Genomic DNA, 7,936 nt, shown 5'->3' with positions numbered 1-7,936 from the left:
CCAACATAAAGTTAGTGAGGCTATTTTTTTTTTTCCTTCCAGGTACATAAGTTTTATTTTCCCCAGTGTAAGACAGGTAGGAAAAAGGATATTTAAGAGAGACCTCTAAAAGTGCAACTGATGTGTTCTGTTTGTTGTGCAGGCATATGAACATGATCTTTAAGCTTTTCTTATATCACTTTCTCCACTCCAACTATCTTAGTTCAGGCCACTTTCATCCTAAACTGCTGTATCAGATCAGCATCCTAAATGCCTCCTTACCAACTCAATGCAATCCGCTCTATTCTGGTTCTTTGGCATTCCATATGGTCCCTTTGACTGAAATCATTCACAGACATTCTTTTTCCTACTGGAAAAACATGCCAATAAGTTTAATAGGTATACATTCCCTCAAAATCATTCTAATGTACCTGGCTAATTGTCAAATGCTTTCAAAAAGCCATTTTTTTTATTTTTAGACAGAGGCCATTGTAAAATATATCCTAGTTAGTAAAAATCCCAGAAGATTCTAGGACAGGAGAAGATAGATCAGAGTGGTGAAAGCAAGAAGAAAAGACATCATTTTGCTGTCATTGTTGTCTGTTTGTGTCTCACATGACCCCTCTGTTTTGGGGGCCCTTAAGATCACCCACTTTTGGATATTCACTAGAAGGACTCACTGGATTCAGCATATAGTTATCTGGCAGCTAAGATGTATTGCCCTAGTGGTTAAGTGCCGGAAGCTGGTCCATCTTGTGGCTTGACACAGTCGCTGCAGGGAAGAAACATCTGCAAAGCATATGTTTCAAAGGACCTGACATACTGTTCTTAATATGTTTGCTCCCCTTCTTAGCGCTATGTGTTCTAACCAAGGCCACCTCCCCGAGAAAGGTTTTTTCCCAGGTGGGAATTTTTCCCTGGAGTTAGGGATTAACAGGACTAAGGAAGGGAATAAATCAGTAAAACCCCTTAACTAAGTACAAGGCGGCTAGTTAATCACCTTAGTTACAAACAATCAAGCTTAAATTACATAATCTTTACTTAGGATAATCTCCTTCGTTACTTCCTTGTAGCTTAACCAAACAGTAGAGTAGTGACCTTGGAATGGAGATGACAAACGCCCTAACCTTTGGAATAGAATGGATAGGATTAAAATCAAATGGTATAAATACGGATGTAACAGGAGAATAGAGAGAGAACCTGGCTATTCTTGATTCTATCGTGGCAGGGAGTTCCCTATGCTGCAACATTTCCGATTTCAAGCTGGTAATGTGAGCTATTTAAAGTAGACTTCTTTCATCCTTCTTCATATCTGTTTTGTGTGTGTGTTTTTAACCGGGATATGATGCACTAAAGGACCCGAAGGAAATAGAACTGAAAGCATTCTAAAATGGCGAACTGCACGGTGAAGGATGCCCACAGCATTCACGGCACCAACCCGCAGTATCTGGTGGAGAAGATCATTCGGACTCGAATCTATGAGTCCAAGTATTGGAAAGAGGAGTACTTTGGACTTATGGCTGAATTTGTAGTTGATAAAGCCATGGGGTTATGGTTTGTTGGTGGCGTCTATGGTGGCAACATAAAGCCAACTCCCTTTCTGTGTTTGACCTTGAAGATGCTTCAGATTCAACCAGAGAAGAATATCATTGTTGAGTTTATAAAAAAATGAAGATTTCATGTATGTACGCACGTTGGGAGCACTTTATATGAGGCTGACAGGCACTGCAATTGATTGCTACAAATGCTTGGAGCCTCTGTACAATGATTATAGGAAAATTAAGAGCCAGAACCAAACTGGAGAGTTTGAACTGATGCACGTAGTTGAGTTCATTGATGATCTACTACAGAGTGAGAGTCTGTGATATCATTCTGCCCCGGCTACAGAAATGCTATGTGCTAGAGGAAGCTGAGCAATTGGAGCCTCAGGTTAGTGCTCTAGAAGAGGACATGGATGATGTCGAGTCCAGTGAATAAGAGGAAGAAGAGGATGAGAAGTTGGAGAGAGTACCATCACCTGATCACCGCTGGAGAAGCTACCGAGACTTGGACAAGCCCCGTCGCTCTCCCACACTGCGCTACAGGAGAAGTAGGCAGAGTCGGTCTCCAAAAAGGAGGAGTCCTTCCCTTTACAGAAAGAGGCATCGGATCAAGAGTCCAAGACATCACCTCAGCAGGTCCCGAGATAGAAGGCACAGATCCTGCTCCAAGTCCCCAGGTCATCACCGTAGTCATAGACACAGGAGCCACTCAAAATCTCCTGAAATATCTAAGGAAAGCCACAAGAAGAGCCAGAGAGGAAGTGAGTAATGGACTCAGTTTAGGTTTAGTCCAAAGAGCCACCTGCAAATTATGAAGTCATCTCTCTATGTGGAAGGACTAAGATCTACTCCCATGGCAGCTGTAAGAATATTTTAGGGTGTTTTTGTTTTTTAACCTTACAGTAGAGTAATGACCTTGGAATGGAGATAATAAATGCCCTAACCTTTGGAATAGAATGGATAGGATTAAAATCAAATGGCATAAATACAGATTTAACAGGAGAATAAAGAGAGAACCTGGCTGGAGAACCTATGCTGATCATCTGAACGCTGTCTCCATGTCCTTCCTTCTTTGCCGACTCTGTCCACACCTTTGGGAACCCCTGGACCTGCTGGGGCTGGACCCCAACAGTTAAGTTAAACAGGAAGATAATAAGGGGTTAAGACATAGGTAGTATCTGGGGAAATCTATGTGCAGGTTTCCTTATTCTCTCTTTTTCATATGAGGGGTCTCATGAAGCATAATCTTTCACAGCAACTAAACGCAACATGAGTTTGAAGCTCATTAAAGATTCAGTGCCCAAAGTATGTAGTATTGAGAGTTGGTTACAAAGTACCTTCTGCTTACTGTTTATCAAAATCTCAGAATCCCAGAAGGAAAGCTAATGGTCAGCATAATCCTATCATTTGCACAAAGAGTCTAAGGATGGTGAACCTTTCTTGTGGTTAGCTGTTGCCAAAGGTTCATCTTGCAAGCAGGTTATTCTAAGGAGAGCAGGGTCAGTCCTGCTCTGTTACCCGTTTTTCTGCACACCTTCAGACTCATATCTGCCCAGAATGTAATGCAAAGTCTAAGCACCAGAAGTAGTGACCTAATCCTCAAAAAAGAAGCAAGGGGAAGATTGCATTCCATACCCAACGTAGTGAGAGAAATAGCAGATAAAACAAATCAGATAGATGAATATATGCCAATGCATCTGTTTCCTCATGAGTACAGGTGCACAATTCTGTACAATGAGTGGGAACATGTGACCATTTTGATAGAAATGCAGACCATCATACATCAAAGATGCCAACATATGCAGAAGTATTTAAGACCATAGTGAGAAGCATTGGTTCCATAGTTGTTTCCAATTCTCGTTATAAATGTGCAGAAAAATCAGTCACTTTTCTGTGTGTGCCTGGAGGAAAATGTCATCAGCTATTTCACTACAGAGAACAAGATGGCTCTAATGCCACAAAGGCAGATTAAACCTCTTTGTGCATTATGACTCCACCCTGAGAGTTGGTGGGGCTTTGGATGCAGAACAGGGAATGACTGAGTATTTACTAAATTAGATGACCCAAAACTGTATTTACCTGAGGTCTGGTATGAATGAACAGAATATCAAATCTGTTAAAAAGCACATTTTAACTTAAAAGAGATATTAATGGATCAAAATCTAAATGGAAAAAAAGTCCGAGTGGCAATGTTTTTAGTAGGGAATAGTTGGGGAGTTCATAAAAAATATTGCATGAATTTTATGACATAAACATTCTATAGTGTCTTTGCATATTTTTGTACTATAATTCTATTTTCAAACTGCCTGTATAAATAATTGAGTGTGATACTTTTGGTACTATCTTTTCTACAAGACATAAAAATAAAGTGATATAATCATTACTCAAGTGGGAAATTTCCTCATCCATTCGTTGATAAGGAAGGCCTGGCTCTTGAATGACAGTTTTGAAACTTGAAGGACAAAGAGGACTTAATAATTTAAACGTTTCAAAAAAAAAAAAAAAATAACCGCTTCCATTCAAACTGCTCCAAATCTAGGAAACAACTTGCAAAATCCCAAATATGGAACAAGTTTAGCAAGAGCAAAAAATGAAAAGAAATTTATTTTGCAATAAGCTCTGTGATATGTAATGATGACAAAAAAGGGATCAATTTAGCATATGGAGTGGGTTGATTGTGGGAAGGGAATGGGGGAAAGAGAGTCTAGGGTACTATCCAGATCTTTTCTCCTCTTTATTTATTAAAGTTCACCTTAGATGAGGTCCAAATAGCTAACCCTATCCCTTTGGTTAGTATATAATAAATGTAACAAAAAGTACTAATGATAGTACTTTTAATTAAACACAGATTTGCAAAGCAATGCTTCAATTCTGATCCCTTATTTCTTGTGAGTTTTATTACTATAAAATGGTTTTAATCTTTCAGGTGAATACTGGAAGAGAACATATAATTTTTTTATACTCTCGTATGTATTCGTTAGTCATGCTAAGGCAGATAAAGCTACTGCCTTAGCAATAATAAGCAGAAATGTATAAATTTAGGGTAGATGAAAAAAAAAAAAACTGGCTTAGAAAGAATAAGCAGCAGTGTGTAAATTCTACTAAGGTTTGAATCACTGACCACTTTATAATCTTTACAATAAGAAAGGTGGAATGAACAGGTACCTGGATGAAGTTTACTTCTTACTGGATATCTTTCAATGAGAACATCCTCTTAATTCAGTGGTTCTCAACCTTCCTAATGCCGCAAACCTTTAATACAGTTCCTCATGCTGTGGAGACCCCCAATTTCATTGTTACAAATTGAACCTAATTAAAGCATAGTGATTAATCACAAAACAATATGCAATTATATATGTGTTTTCCGATGGTCTTAGGCGACCCCTGTGAAAGTGTTGTTCGACCCCCAAAGGAGTCGCGACCCACAGGTTGAGAACCGCTGTCTTAATTGGTATGTAGCGGGCAGTGGTGTGCAACAGAATAAAAAAATAGTCTTCATATCCTTAAGATTATGATATACTGTTTCATTATCAGCCTTTAATCCTGGAATAGTTAATTTCCCCACAATCTATTTTCACTCACTTTTTGTATAACTCAGATTAGTTTCCCACTATTTTATTTTTTTTAATTTTCTCACTGTTTTAAAGATAGTTGAAAACACCCAAACCTGACTCTTGAATACTACTGTCAACAAGAAATAAAACACAAAGACTCCCTCATGAAGAACATGTAATAGCATGAATGTTTACTCTTTATCAGCAAAAAGTGAAATACGAAATTCCTGATTGAAAAACCGCTAAAATATTTTCCATAAAGCACAAAGCCCTTATTCTCTTTTTCAAAACAGGTAATTATAGAGTTTTATGTAAATAGCTACTTCCCTTTAATGGAAATGTACTTCACATTTATTTATCCTGAGGTTTGTTAGCAGAGCTATACTAAGTATTGCAAATATTAAAAAGATAATTTCTATGGTCAAGGACATTCGTGGACTAGAGAAAGCATCTCAGGATTATACTGATCAATCCTTTAATGCACAACCAGACTTCACATGGGAAATTTCAGTTATTAACTTCCATATATGAAGGAGTTTGGGGGGAGGGCTTGATAAATATTGTAATCGCTTGAGAAAAAATCAAGTAGAATGCTATTTGAAAGATGATCCCTTCCCACTAAAGTTTTCCACCATTGTAGGGCAGGATGAAAATGCTCCAGTAGGCATGTGGGAATTGTGGAAACAAAATTCTCACAACTGAATGTGTTGGACAAGTAGGAACCTAGGATATATTCATATGTCTAAGAGTGAGTAAGGGGCCTCTTCACACACACATTCAGAAAAAAAACACACTAAGAAATATCTAAATTTTCACTTTTTTATAAAATGCTATATCTATTTTACTTTTCTATATGATATTTAACAATATTAGCACATATTTACTGACTACATGTCAAGTGTTTTGTCAAATGGGTTATTTGATTACCTTCCCTCCCCAATATTAATTCTTCTCCTGTTCCTGCAAACCACAAAGTATTTAGTCTTTTGGGGGGAAAAAATCAGCAACCAAATACAAAGCGAAAATACTGATATTCAGGCTTTTGTTCAGGCAAAGGTGAGCAGAATAGAGAGGGCAACAGGGAATGTACAACAACTCTAGGACAGTTCTTCAAAATACTTTAATCCACTGGCAGGCATCTTCTTGCTCTTCCAACTGTCTGTTATTAAGACTAATGTTATGGAGGCTGCCACTTGCTAGGCCAATGTCCCTTCAGAGACTTAGTTTGAACTAGAGACCATATCAAACTTTTCGAACAATTTTGCCATTAATTTGACAGTCACAGTGTGACTGAGGATCTTCTCAAGTACTAGCGAGAAAATTACACAGCTGTCCCTGCTTCTAATCCTATATAATAAAAAGCTAATATGCTAATTAGGCTGGATGGAAGAACAACCTTCTGGAACGACCAGTGTGTTGGGGGGTGGGGGGGTAGGCAACTGGGGCCATGAGGACCGAGGCAGCTGGAGCTGCAGAGGCCTACTCTTGCAAGAATTTCGTGCATCGGGCCTCTAGTTTTAACACATTGTATGCGGGAAACGTATTTATACGTTTTATGTTGACTGGTAGTAGAGTGTGGGACAGGTATTAATACTTTTTTTATAGACTAGCGGTAGAATGTGGGTAACATATAAATACGTTTATTTTTATACTTTTTTATTGCTCTAAAGGGATGCTAACATGCAGATATACGAATTCCAAAGAACAAAATTTGGGTCTCTAACACATACAATGGTGAATTATGTATGTACTTCCAGGTATAACGGTAATCTATTCAACTGCATAGAGTCATCCCTTCACACAATTCTCTGCCTCGCCACGCATTCAGTGCGATTCTAAGAAAAATAATTCAGTATACATTTTATAGTAAATCACAAAAAGTTTCATTGAACAAAAATATGTAAAACTAAAGTTATCGTAATTTTACTGAACATTGCCATTGCGCAAAAAATTAGCAAAAATGGCCCGCACCACCTGTTAAAGCGTGATAAAAACTACCCGCAAACAATGTGTTAAATAATTCAAAACTCTCTTTAGCCCTAGTATCCTCTCTTAGCATCCTCTGTTCCCACAGTTCAAGATGGAATTGCATCATCCAGAGACTGGACACAGACAAAGAGCTGGTAGCAGAAACATATGAAGCAGGGGTAGTGGTGGTGGGATAGAAAAGTAAAAAGAACTAGCCCTATATGTGTTTCAGTATGAAAAGTCTTATGGTTTATTAATAATTTTATCTTAGACCATATCAGATGAGCACAAAGCAATCATATATCCTGCATGGGTCAATATGAAGAAAGCTTGGCAATTTGTGCTGAGTGGGTGAAGACCAGTGGGGCAATAGAAAATATGTACATGCTGTTTAAATATGCATCCTTTAGAATTAGTAATTTTGAGAAATTTAGCCAGATTAAAAAATACTTGATGTGCCTGCAGAATTTTGCAGAAATATATTTCTCACAGGAAGAAAAACCTGAAATAACCATTATGAGGGAAATACTTATATAATTTACGTATGTTTGTACATTGAAATAATACATTTAAAAGTTATGTTTATATATAAAGATATTAAGAGACTGAGAGAATGAGAATTGTATGGTGTCAACAGAAAACATCTTACCTAATAATAGAGAAACACGTAAATTGGCCGTCCCTCTGCTACACTCACCAGCCAATCAGGAGAGTATGCAAATTAACACAATGAAAATGGCAGTTAATTTGCATATGTAGGCACGAAGTGGCAGAGCTAAGACTGAAAGCTCTGGTTGGAGCAGCAAAGACTGAAGGCTCTGGCTGGAGCGAAGCCCTGGATCCCGGGTGCCAGAGGAAAACCGGTGCCTACAGCCAGGGGAAGGGAAGGCCTAT

At 38.2% G+C, this 7,936-nt stretch overlaps 1 pseudogene across 1 annotated transcript; it reads left to right on the top strand.

Moving 5' to 3' along the window:
* Nucleotides 1-1,369: 1,369 nt before the first annotated feature.
* LOC308526013 (pre-mRNA-splicing factor 38A-like) lies at nt 1,370-2,289 on the top strand (annotated as a pseudogene). Its single transcript has one exon. The product of its transcript is annotated as a pre-mRNA-splicing factor 38A-like (transcript).
* The last annotated feature ends 5,647 nt before the right edge of the window (nt 2,290-7,936 follow it).

This window comes from Myotis nattereri (genome assembly GCF_964212035.1).
Source record: "Myotis nattereri genome assembly, chromosome: 10".
Classification (NCBI taxonomy): domain Eukaryota; kingdom Metazoa; phylum Chordata; class Mammalia; order Chiroptera; family Vespertilionidae; genus Myotis; species Myotis nattereri.
The sequence above is the reverse complement of the archived record's forward strand: the minus strand, read 5'-3'. Positions and strand labels throughout refer to the sequence as shown.